Below are 14,005 nucleotides of genomic sequence, written 5' to 3' on the forward strand. Positions count from 1 at the left end.
AAAGTATATATCTCCCTATAGACATCTTGTTCTTGCCGGACCACACAAGTCAGTATGAATTAAATTAAGAACATCATTGGTTTTCTCAGAAATACTTTTGAAAGTTGTTCTAACTTGCTTTCCCAATTGACATTACTTACATACCGGATTATGAGGTCTTACAATCTTAGGTAAATCCCTTACGGCCTAAGATGAACTAATCTTCACAATGCAATCAAAATTTACATGATAGAGTCTTTTATGCCATAACCAACTTTCATCAATATGTGCAATCAAGCATGTCTTTTCAATGTTATTCAAATGAAAGATATTACCTCTAGTCTGATTACTGGTTGCAATGTCCAAACAAGTTGTGCTCATGATTTTGCATTTACCATTCTTGAATTGTAACTGAAATCCCTTTTCAACTAATTAACCAGCACTCAAAAGATTGTTCTTCAAACCTTCAACATAATAAACATTGTTAGTATTGTGCTTACCATCAAAAGATATAGTGCCTTTTTCTCTGACCAAACAAGCTTTTTCATCTCCAAATCTTACTAGACCTCCATTGTATTCCTGAAAAGATAAGAATTTACTTTTATCGCCAGTCATATGATGTGAACATCTATTAGGCATGGTATTCAACTCATTTATAGAAGTTACTTTCATTTTGTATGCAAGTGGCAATGCTCCTAAAACTTTAGAAGCAATTTCAATTTCACTTAAGGAACCTCCACAACATTGTATTCCCAAAACAATTTCATTAACTCTTTCCATAAATGCAAAAATTCTTTCATCTTCTTCCATTTTCAAATTTTCATACCTGACCCAGAAGCATTCCAGTTTTGCAATTTTGATAGTGGTATCTCCTTCATTCAATGTTTCCAACTTGTCCCAAATAGCTTTAGCAGTAGATCGGTCTAATAATCCCATGATTTGTTGATCTGACAAGGCACTCAAGAGTGTTTCTCTCGCTTTCCAATCATTCTCTTGATCCTTACCCAATGTAGGTGGATTAGGTTGACCTGGTGTAGGACCAACATAACCATTTTGTGTAACATCCCATATGTCTCATCCAGTGCAATTCAAATGTGTCTCCATTCTGATGTTCCATATGCGATAGTTAGTTCCATCAAGTTTCAGATTGTCCTTCCTGAAATAGTTAGTTGCTATAGAATCTCCTCAAGTTGTTAAACTTTTGCAAAAGAGGACTTAGCTTTGATACCAATTGTTAGGACCCAGAGGCAATTAAGAGAGGGGAAGGTGAATTTGTTGTCTAATAATATTATCTCAAATACAACTTAACCAAACTTGATACTTAATACTGGTAAACCAAACTTGATGCTAGTAAATAGATTAACAGTTAATAACAGTACTGGTGAAACTTAATGCATGAAACAGAAAGAGAAACAATATCCACAACACATAACATAGATATTTTTACGTGTAAATCCTGTAAGGGGAAAAATCATGGTGGGAAACCTTACCCACAATTAGATGATACTACTACAAATAGTATGTGTTAACAAATGGGGTCTGCACATGCAGAAAGGCCAACTGCCTAGAGCTCACTACTCAATCACAAAATAGGAGTCACACTGACTACAATTGGATGATTTAAATCCAATGATAATGTACTACTCAAAGTAGCATCTGCAATGCTAGATTGAGTACCGGTTAAGCTTTGATTATCTTTTTCAAACCTTTCTTGAATCTTCAAATGATGTCTACATGAGTAGCTCTGCTTATATCTGCATATACCAAATATCACAACCTTATAATTCTTTATCACATATCACCTCTATATAAATCTCACAATTTAGATCTTACATATATACCAAAACCTAAGACCAAATGTGTAGGTCGGCTTACTAAGAATAATACAATAAAATCAATTACAACAAGTCAAGATGCAATGCATCATGTCGGCTCAACAACAATATTAATTGATTAAACGATCTCCATAACATGCCGGTCCATAACCTAGACCAATTTGCTGGTAAACAACAAATATGTCAACCTAGTTAGACCAATAACCAAATCTCCAAAACCAAGTTTCCAAACCATGTCTTCTATATAGCTAAGTGATCTCCAGATGTTAACAAGTCATCCTTAATACTGGTGAACAATATAACCTACCAGTGAACGAAATACCGGTGACTATGCATAAGTCACTGAACTTGTCAGTGAACATAACCAAAGATCTCTAGAAGGATAAGTCTTGATAAGTATTGACATGAATAAAAAAACTAATGCAACATATCCATAATACCAACACATAGAAACTCCCAAAGGTGTACCAACGACCATGACATAAGGAATAAGAACAAAGGACAAGGACACATGTAGGAGTGGAGTGTCATCACATACTATCCTCACATATAAGGGAAAACCTCACCCTAATAGCCATCTCTCTACATGCTATCCTAAAAAACAAGGGCTTATCATACTGATAGACATGTGGATCCATCTCAACCTGTGAGAGGACAAGGGAAATTGACTTGCCATCTCAATGACCTTCCCAATCTTATCCTAAAACATCCTCCCCAGGACTAAGTCTTGGGGCTCGCATCCATTATTATCTTGATTAGGTGAAACCTAGTTACCCAACCCATCTAATTAATTATTATATTATCACTTATTTACCATAAGGAAAACTTCCAATGTGCCCTGGTGGTCTAGACTCTAGGTATCCTGACTAGGAACCTCTTAGAAGCCTATCTCTCATGACCCCAGTCATGTCAAGAAAGCCCATTCCCCCTAACCATGTTCCATGACCTTAGGGTAACATAAAATATAAGGAGGCTCAATAGAAATATTAAGAAAGTATCTAGAACACATAAGCAATAAGCACAATAGTCAAATGCCAAGTTTCCAAAGCATAAACAAGTGCCTCAACAATAATCAACATGGTAATAAATACAAGTAAGGGACAAATCCATCTTACTTATCCACAAAAAATATCAAATCCTCAACAACAAGGCAAAACCATCTCATTGGAGCTAAAAGAAACCATCCTCAATAACAAGGCTCACCAACTCGCTAGAGCAACAATTGCACATCCTTAATGACAAGGTAATAATCATCTTGTTGGATCCATAAATACATTAGATAATCAATTCAAAACTATAATAAATGCTCGAGAATCTCATAAATATCCACAATGCCTTTGATACAAGACAAAAGTTAAGAAAACTACTCAAAAGTATAAAACCATAAAATACAAGATTTGCATACTGGCGCTTATCATTGTATCACACAAGAGTCGAATGGTCGCTAGATGAAGTTTGTTCCAATTTGAAGAGAAAGTGTGATAGGACCAACCACACAATATTGGGTAATGTGGCGTCGCTGGAAAACTAAACACATAGAACTACAAGTCAAGAATTGTGAAGTTCCAGGAAGCCCCGATACCGTCAACGTTGGCTTATCAGGAAGGCCACTAATAAAATAAAAGCAGGGATCCTAAGTTTGAAATAGGAGAGAGAATTAAGAATAAATTGATGCAAAATAAATAAAAAGCCACAAATCTTAGAAAAATACCAAGATGAAATCAAAACATGAGATCAGTCAAAAATCTCAGATAGCGACTCCGGACAAAATCGAAGAAATAATCAACTTACAAAGAGTGGTAACAGAGCTCTCCTAATCTCAAAGGTAACAAATATAGATCAAATAAATACAATACAATACAAAATGCATTCTCACAAAATCTAAGCAGTCAAAAAATAATAAGGATACACACAACACACAGATGACAACGTCAGAGCCATACATGGATAACACAAGCACACACACACATATCCCCAATCCATATGTTAAACCTTATAGATGATATCCAAATGTATTTTCCCCAAAGATAATATCATGCATGGAGGATACATTCTTTTCAAAATAAATTGTAGAGAAAAATCGACCAACCTGGATAATTAGAAGTGATGGTAAGCAATTCAAAGAAAAGCCAAACCCAATCCAAAAATCAACAAGCCAAAACCAAGCAAATCCCCAAACCGACCAATATCTCCAATACACATGAAAATAATTCTTGAAGCTAACCCACAAAATGCTTAGAGAACTTAATAAATAGATTTCATTGAAAAACTATGCAATAGAATTGGCCAATCAAAATATTCAAAAAATACTATATTTCATACCAACCCTTTCCCAAATTTGAGGTAAGAAATATTAAATAATATCATTTGCTTACTCCAAAACTTCCAACCAATCGAATAATAGGGTAGGTAGAAAAATATAATATTTAATCAACCCAACTAGTAACAAGGGGAGTAATAACAATATAACAACCAATACCAATTAGATAATAATACAAAGCCCAATAAAGTAAATCGAAGCCAATTATAAATAAATACCACAAATAATAATAAAACCATAACCAACATAAAATCATAAATATTTAAACAATAAACAAATACAAACTATTCAACCAATAAATTAATAAAATATTAATGCAATAATAATAATAATAGATCGCTCAATAGAATATCCAGTCTAGACATTAATTTAATTTATTTAAACTATCTGAAATAATTATTAATTAATTAATTAATCAAATACTCATAATCATCACAAGGCAGCCACAACTCAAGATACTAACATGATGACTTATATTAAGACACTCAACTAACAAGGATGACAACTTAAGCCTAGAGTGTATCGAGGGATCTCATGCCATCTCCAACAACTTGCCTTTGGGATAAAGACACGCTCAGACCTGTGAAGCTAGGTGAAGTCAATATTTGGTACCTGCAATCCTCCATCCACCAATCCTTGATATATATAAAATAATATATATCATTAATGATCAAGAAGGTGATAGAGAATTGTGATGTCATATCGTGCTTCATAATGAGTGAGATGACATCATCTCTAATTATGAATATACTAGAAGACAATTACAACAATCATAGGATCAACTCAACTAGTATGATCATGAAGTATGGTAAGTGTGACCAAGATATCATTAGAATCCCATAACAATATAATCCATCCATGAATCATAAATACATATAGATCATCAAATCTAAGTCCATCAATAGAATAATAAAGGATAGATGTCATCATATAACATATGTCCATGTAAAATATCTAGCATCATCCATCATATAGATCATCAAACATCGTAAGTAAATCAAATATCCATCATCATTAATAAGCATCTATAGTCTAAATGAGATCATAAGTATTGACCAAATATCATCAAAACATCAATCATAAGTCTAATCATTTCTATTGAAGCATAAATCAAAATGTGAGTCTAGGAGGGATACTACAATACTAAGGATTAGGATGTTGTTCTATATATTGGTGTCTATAAATGGGAGTATTATCCCCATTCATTATGCCCCTAGATTCCCTCTTTCAACCCTCTAGTTGAACCTGCTACATTTTCCCCTACCATGGTAAGACTACCTTAGCTTCCCCTCCACTTTAGGTACAACTCTACCTACAAAGTTACTGGTAATGCCTAGGTTGTTTTCTCAAATTCTATACCATAATACAAGTTTTTTCTCCCATACCTCCTACGCTAGGATTTGGGTAGATATGGACTATGAAGGGATTTGGGTAGATCTCCTTGAAGGTGGGTGAGCTTTCATGGAGGTACATCCTGGACTATGAAAGGATTCATTTCCAATGTAGATAGTGTTTATCTATGGCCATAATTTGGCTTCTTCTTGCTCCTATGGTTCTTGTCAAAATTCTTCTCCAACTTGGTGGAAGGAGGCTAACTACTGCCATCTCACATTTTTTCTTGTTCCTTTAGATATTGGGTTAATTCCTCAATGGATTTAGCTCCTCTATCTCCTAATACTTTATCTATTTTTATGGCTCAAGCCCATATTCCTAATTATATGACCCTTATTGTAGCTTCATCATATGGTCTCTCAAGTTATGAATTCATCCCATCCTTGATTTGTAATTCTTTATCCCTACATTGTTAGGTTCCTTTTCCAAACTTGGTGGCTTGCCTTGGTTACTTATCTACTACCTCCAATGGTTCCTATAACACTTCTCTATTAGCTTCTCCTAATAAAGATGTCTCTTTGTTCACTATTATATTTCATAAGAAGAGGAGAAATTCTCTTACTATTCACAAGCCTCTGTTGTTCTATTGGGACTATTGGGTGGGTAAGTGCACCAAGATGGTGTTAGAAAAGGGAGGGTATAAGTGAACACTTTTTTTATAAAATCAGGTAAACCTGAACTTGGAGGAGAAAGTGGAGAGCCATCCACTCAAGATATGAAGATACTCAAAGAACAAAGATTGTATTACTTTGAATGTAGTTTCCAACCTACTAATTTTTTTCAAAATTTTATAAGATTAAGGGGTTCAAATGCTTTGTGCACAAAGAAAACCTCCGGCCTTACCCAGGACCATAGTCCAGATAGTTTCTACATCTAATTACAATAAGCATAGATTCAGAATAATATAATAACACTCCGAGCTAGGGTCAGCAAGTGGGAAGATATTTTCTTTCCCTTACAGGCCCATATTACTATTTTTCAAGTGTCACTATTCTCCTTGTGCTTTGTTTAAGAGTTTGAGCCTTGATTGCATGTAGTTTTTTGTAATTTTAGCAACTTTCATCCTATCATTTGTTCAAGATGGCCCTACACCTCCTACATGGTTAGTTTTCAAAACACTTGCCCAAATTGTTAGTCACATGTAGTATTCCAACATGATTTGAAATCCTTTTCTGATGTTTCTAAATTCTTAACCTCATATATCTGAAATTATAAAGTTGTCAATATGGCATATTCATAAACAAAGTTTCTAGATAAGTTCCATTTTGAGAAGTGATCATCCATAGTTATGAATCACCTGTTTACCACCTTTTGCTTATGTACCTGAATGCTATCCCTGAAAAATGGATGATATCTAGGATACAATAACAAAAGGGGGTAAATGGGACTTTTGTCTTGCCTGAGTCTAGCTGAGGGTAATAGAGGTAGATGAGTTTTATGGCAGAATTTAACCTACATTCTTTACTCAAAATATTTTGCATGCAAGCCACACATTACCCGCAGTCTGTGGAGTGTCAGATAACCTTTCATTTATAGAAAGCTCATCAGCAAGTATCAAATGAGTATATGGCAGGGCACTTGGGGGTTACAAATGATTTTCTCAGTCCCTATAGGCCAACACACACAGAAAATGAGGGCTTTTATTTTACCGAAATGGTACACTTGTTGAATCGAAGAAACCTATCGATGTTTCATCGATAAGATGATTTTTCAGATAGACTTGGGCGTCGATGAACTTCAAAAGGGACTTATTGCAAGCGTTATTTTTTATCGATAGAAGGTATATCAAAGAAACCAAAGGAGGTTCTGTTGATGAAGCAAGGCTACCGAAGAAACTATAGTATTGGTTGGACATGTAATGAATTCACCGAAGAAGATAGATCTTCCAAAAAGATGAGATCAAAGAAACTGGAGAAGGTTTCATTGATAGGATTGTTTTAAAAAAGAAGGGTGTCGAAGAGATACTAAAGTTATTGGTTGACAGAGACAGTTTCATCGAAAGATAAAAGGTTGATAAAACATAAGAGAGTTTCATCGATATAAAAAGGGTATTGAAGGAAAGGGGACACTGATGAACCTAAGAGGGGCTCATAGAAAGCATAGATTCCACCAAAAGAGGATATTGAAGAAAGCAGAGATGGTTTTCATCGATGGGAAAAGGCTTCCGAGGAAATAATGCCATCAGCACAAAATGAAGGAAACTTACCGAAAGAAACATTCTTATTGAGAGAATGATCATGATCAAACAAAAAGATATCGATAAGAATATGAGTTTCGAGGAGGCTAAAAGTTATGTTACCAATGAGTGTGGTTTTACTGATGCAACTTTATCAAGGAGGATTACTAATGAGCTCATAGATGAAAGATGATAGTGGAAGCAAATCATCAAAAGATAGATGGCCTCGATGAAACAATAGACCCATTCATCGAAGGAGTGTAGTGATGTCGATAGAAAAAGTGTTTCGATGGAAGGATAAAGGAAGTTACCGAAGCCCAAGGTTTCTTTGACATGAGACCCAACGATGTCTCATCGATATAAAAAGGGAATCGAAGAAACCTATCGATATTTCATCGATAAGATGACTTATCGAATAGACTTGGGCCTTGATGAACTTCAAAAGGGACTTATCGAAAGTGTTATTTTCATTGATAGAAGGTATATCGATGAAACAAAAGGAGGTTCCATCAATGAAGCAAGGCTACCGAAGAAACTAAGGTATCGATAGGACATGTAATGAATATAATGAAGAAGATAGTTCTACCAAAATGATGAAATCGAAGAAACTAGGGAAGGTTTCATCAATAGGACTATTCGAGAAAAGAATGGTGTCAAAGAGATACTAAAGTTATTGGCCGACAGTGACATTTTCATCGAAAGATAAAAGGTTGATGAAACATAAGAGAGTTTCATCGATATAAAGAGGGTAGCAAAGGAAAGGGAACACCGATGAACCTAAGAGGGACTCATTGAAATCATCGATTCCACTGAAAGAGGATATCGAATAAAGAAAAGATGGTTTTCATCAACAGGAAAAGGCTTCCAAGGAAATAATACCATCGACACAACATGAAGGAAACTTACTAAAAGAAGCATTCTTATCAAAAAATGATCATGATCAAACAGAAGGAGGCTACATCGATAAAAGATATCAATAATAATATGAGTTTCGAGGAAGCTAAAAATCATGTTACCGATGTGTGTGGTTTTACTGATGCAACTTTATCAAGGAAGATTACTAATGAGCTTGTCGATGAAAGATGATAGTGAAGCAAATAATCAAAAGAAAGATGGCTTTGATGAAACAATAGACCCATTCATCGAAGGAGTGTAGTGATGTCGATAGAAAAAGTGTTTCGATGGAAGCATAAAGGAAATACCGAAGCCCAAGGTTTCTTCAACATGAGACCCAACGATATCTCATCAATATAAAAAGGGTATCGAAAGAAAGGAAACGCTAATGAACTTCAGAAAGCACTCATCGGAGATAGTAATTCCATCGATAAAAGATATTGAGGAAAGTGCAGATGGTTTCCATCGATGGGAAAAGTTATTCAAGGAGATAATACCATCGGTGCAAAGGGACTCACCAAAACAAACGTTCACATCAAAAGAATAAGGTCGATCAGACAAAAGGCAATTTCATCGATAAAAGATATCGATGAGGAAATAGGTTTCAAGGAGGCTAAAAGGCATGTCTCCGATAAGCGTTGTTTCACCGATACAACTTTATTGGTGGAAGATGACAAGAGAGGATAAAGAAAGGCTTTGGTGAGACAAGAGATCCATTCATCGATGGGGCATTGATATCGATGGAAGAAGTATTTTGGTGGAAAAATAAAGGAGGTCACCGAAGCCCAAGGTTTCATCGACATAAAAACCCAATGGATATCAAATAGGAAGTGGTGAGGAGACAACCCTAGCAACCAAAAATAGTTTATTGGTGAATGAAGGAAATATGTGATCGAAGTGATATTCGAAACAAAAGTGTTAGTTAATGGTTATATGTTGAGAAGCCAATATTTAAACTAAATGTTTGTTTGAGTATCTATACGAAAATACAGGGGGCAGGAAGAGGAATAAATAAGGGGGTTAAAATAGAGTCTAGGCAAGAGAAACATAAGGGGATGAAAGGAGGAACATGCTAACGACAACTTAGGACATGAAAAAAAAAGAGGGGGTTGCCTTAAGGTGGCACAAACAAGAGATTGATGCCATCAGCTCCCAAGTTAGCCAACTCATCCGCTCTTTTATTGCCCTCCCTATAAATATGATTGACTATGAACCTATCAAAATCTCTGCATAGGTCAAGAGCTTTTGACAGCAAAGTATTTAGTCTCCATTTAGGCATACTACCTTTCCTCAGAGCATTGACAATTATAGCGAAATCTCCTTCAATTTCCAAGTTCTTAACTCCTAGTTTTTTGTATAAATGTAGACCCTCCACCAGGGCCATAAGTTCTGCCCAATTATTGGTGTTGAGCCAACCAGAGAGGCAAGGGTTGCTAGTTCCTTGCCTTCCCAATTATGAACAACACATCCTATCCCCACTTGCCCTGGGTTGCCACGGGATACCCCATCAAAGTTTAGCTTCATCCAACCTTCGCCTGGGAGCTGCCATCTGCATGCATCCCTTGATCGAAGATTTGCAATAGGACCATCTCCTAAAAAGGAGGAAAGGATAAGCCTTCCCAACATTTTATCATCTTTTCATCCCAATAAGTGATAGAGGCATTCTTCAATGTGCTTGATGACAGTCAATTGTTCATGAGCTCAGTGATAGCGGACTCTATCATGTTAATGATTTTGGGAACCTCTAGTTTTTCATTCTTAAAGAGACGTCTATTTCTCTCCTTCCATAGTTCCCACATAATGGAAGAAGGAAGAGCTATCCATAAAACTTCAAAGAGACAACCACTCCTAAGGAGAGGCCATGCCTTGAGCATCCCAAAGATGGTGTGGGGGAAGGCCGCAAACCATTCAAGTTTGTTGGTGAACCAGATCCAACATTTGTGAGTGAAGGGGCAGTTAAGGAGGATATGATTGGTGTCTTCCTTGTCTGCCTTGCACAGAGGACATCTACTAGGGCCCTCATACCCCATTCTTCTAAATTTGACCGCAGTTAGGAGCTTGTTCTGAACCGCAAGCCAAGAGAAGATACCTGCCTTAAGCAAATAGTATTTATCCCAACAAAGTTTCAAGGGAAGCTCAGTCATAGGTCTTATAAATGATTTAGAGATGAGAGAGTACCCATCGTTGGATTTGTATTCTCCACTTAGGGAGCCATCCCAGATGAGCTTGTCCTCAACCTAACCTAAGGCAATGTTCCTTGATTTAAGAATTGCCATAAGTTTTTGTTTATCCCTTAATGGGATATCCTCATCTTCCTTCTCGATCCACTGCCAACCAGCCCCATCCTCTGAAGGGGAGATATAGTTGTTTAACAGGGGTCCTCTATGAGATTTAAGAAGGATACGAGTAGCACCAAAGTCATGGATATTATCAATAGTCTTATATCCACCCCAAGAATCCAACCGGAAAAGAGCTTTATCCCTGGACCCTAGGTTCCAAGTAAGTCTGTTAGAGATAATCCTCCTATAGTCTAACATAAAATTCCATAGGCAAGACCCTCTGGGAGGGTTAGTTTCTTTGAAGATTTCGATAGGATTCCCTCCATTAAGGTATTTGTGCTGTAGCAAGGGATCCCATTTGATGTGGGGGTTCTGAACATCCTCCAGACCAACTTGGCACCCAAGGCTTTTCCCTGATCACAAAGGTTTTTAATGCCAACTCCTTCTTCTTCTTTAGGTTTGCATATCTTGTCCCAAGATATGAGTGATATTTTATGATTGTCATTAGCACCTTGCTAAAAGAAAGTCTTGAGATGCTTATTGAGCTATGCAAGTTTAGAAGAAGATAAATGTTGACAAGAGAGTTGGTAAATGGGCATAGCTGACAAGATCGATCTAACCAAGGTTGCTCCACCTGTAGATGAGAGCCATTTTCCTTTCCAAGTGTTAATCTTGGACTTGATTTTATCCACCAAGTTGTCCCATAGTTTTGAGGGTCTTCTACCCTTGTCAAGGGGAATGCCTAGGTATTTGCAAGGAATATTTCCTTCACTAATCTCCAGGACATTTCTGATCACTTTTCCTAAGGAGGGGTCTATGTTGAACATAAAAACTACAGACTTGGCTAGATTCACCTCTTGACCTGAGGCTAGTATATAGGAATCAAGGATGCTTTTGAAGGCGCTCGCTTCCTTTACACTTCCTTGCCAAAAAAGCATTGTGTCATCAACAAATTGCTGGTACATAAAGGGAGGGAGGCTACTGGTAATGGGGATTCCTTGGATTCCACCTTCCTCTTTGGCCTTAGAGATGGATCTACCTAGGGATTCAACCATGATGATGAAGAGGAAGGGGGACATAGGATCTCCTTGCCTGAGCCCTTTTGAGCTTCTGAAGAAACCTTTCGAGGAACCATTAACCAAGATCGAGAATTTGGGGGTGGATATACATTCAAAGATTAGGTTGATCTAGGATTTGGAAAATCCAAAGGCCTCCAAGAATTTGCATAGGAAGCACCAGTCAACTTTGTCATAAGCTTTTCTTATATCTAATTTGACTAGCATACTTGGGGTCTTGATGAGTTGGACCGAATGAATGGCCTCTTGGGCTATAATAACCCCATCATAGATTGATCTATCTACTATGAAGCTAGTTTGTTCTTCACTAATGATAATGGGGAGAAGATTTTGGAGTTTGGCTGCTAGGATTTTGGTTAAGAGTTTGTATAGAGTGTTGTAGAGGGCTATTGGTCTGAACTCATTAAAGCTTTTAGGATTCTCCTTTTTGGGGATGAGAGCTAAGAAGGTATTGTTGATTTCTTTGAGAATCTTACCAGAGTTCCTAATACCTTCTAGGGCATCCATGATCTCTGTCCCAATAAACCCCAACATTTTTGGAAAAATCTAGTGGGGAAGCCATCTGAGCCCGAAGCCTTGTCAGGATTCATCTTCATAATGACAGATTTAACCTCCTCCTTAGAGAATTTCTTTGACAGTATATTGTTGTGGTCATTGTTAATGAGTTTTGGAAGATTCTTGATAATATTGAGTTGGCCTTTGAGGTTGGAGCCTTCAATATTGTTTAAGATTTTATCAAAAAACCTTGTTGCCTCGGAGGCAACATCATCCAATTCAAATAGGATGGAACCCTGGCAGTTCTTAATTTTTGAAATTTGATTGACCCATCTCCTCTACTTAGTGCTATTGTGGGAAAACTTAGTATTTCAGTCCCCATCACTCAACCAAGTCTCCCTTGATTTTTGTTTCCAAAAGATCTCCTCATTTGAGAGTATCTTTTCATATTCAGAGAGTAGAGCCTTCTCTTTGAGGAAGATATGCTCATCCATCCCTTTCTCAAGAACCTCAATGTTAACATTCTTAAGATCATTTTCTATTAGGAGTTTTTTATCGAAAATATTTCCAAAATTAGTCTTGTTCCATTCTAAGAGCTTCCTTTTGATAAGCTTTAACTTTCTTTTGATAATAAACATCTTCAAACTAGAGAAAATAAGGTTAACATGCTCTCAAATTTGAAGGGACATTTTTTAGGGGAGTGGTCAGATAATAAGGTTAGTTGTAGTGGGAAATGGTCAAATCCTACAAAAGGGAGGGGTTCTACATTCAGGGTAAAGTTAAGCTCCGAGATCCCTCCATGGATAAAGAACCTATCTAGTTTCTCAGCAATGTTACAGAAACCAAGCCTTTTGTTGTTCCAGGTGAAGGCATTATCTACCGTCTGGATTTCCAACAAGGAGTTCCTATTGATCCAATGATTGAAATCTCCAGCCGCTAGAGGAAATTTGTTCCTACCTCCTCTTTTGTCTGCTACCTTACTGATAGCATTGAAATCTCCCCCAATGATGCATACATCATTTGGGAAACTTCTGAGGAAAGACTCTAGTACCACCCACACCCTAGCCTTTTCCCTATTTTGGATAGGATCGTAAACATTAATCAATTTGAATCTAAGGTTATTTTTATAACTTACTACTTCTCCTCCCATCCAATTTTGCTTAATCTATAAAGGTGTAAACAAGATGAATCTAGAGTCCCAAATGATGGTTAAGCACCCAGAGGCCCCTGTAGCAGGGTAGTGCTTTAGCTGTCTAATGCCTAGTTTTTTCTCAAAAAGGGCTATCTCAGAGCAGTTCATTTTGGTTTCTTGGATTAACATTATATATGATTTAGAATCAGAGATGCAACACTTTAAGATGCACTATTTGTTAGGGGCATTCAGACCACTAACATTCCATTTTATGATTTTCATGGCTCTGTGGGGAGGAACTTCCCCTCCCCTGCATTAAAAAGAGTAGATATTTTAGACTGACCCTTGGCATCTCCATCCTTTGATCTTAGTTCAGCAAGGGATCTCCTACCTCTTCTCTTACTATGTTTAGCACAGTCAAGAGATT

Source organism: Cryptomeria japonica, chromosome 6 (assembly GCF_030272615.1).
Source record: "Cryptomeria japonica chromosome 6, Sugi_1.0, whole genome shotgun sequence".
NCBI lineage: Eukaryota > Viridiplantae > Streptophyta > Pinopsida > Cupressales > Cupressaceae > Cryptomeria > Cryptomeria japonica.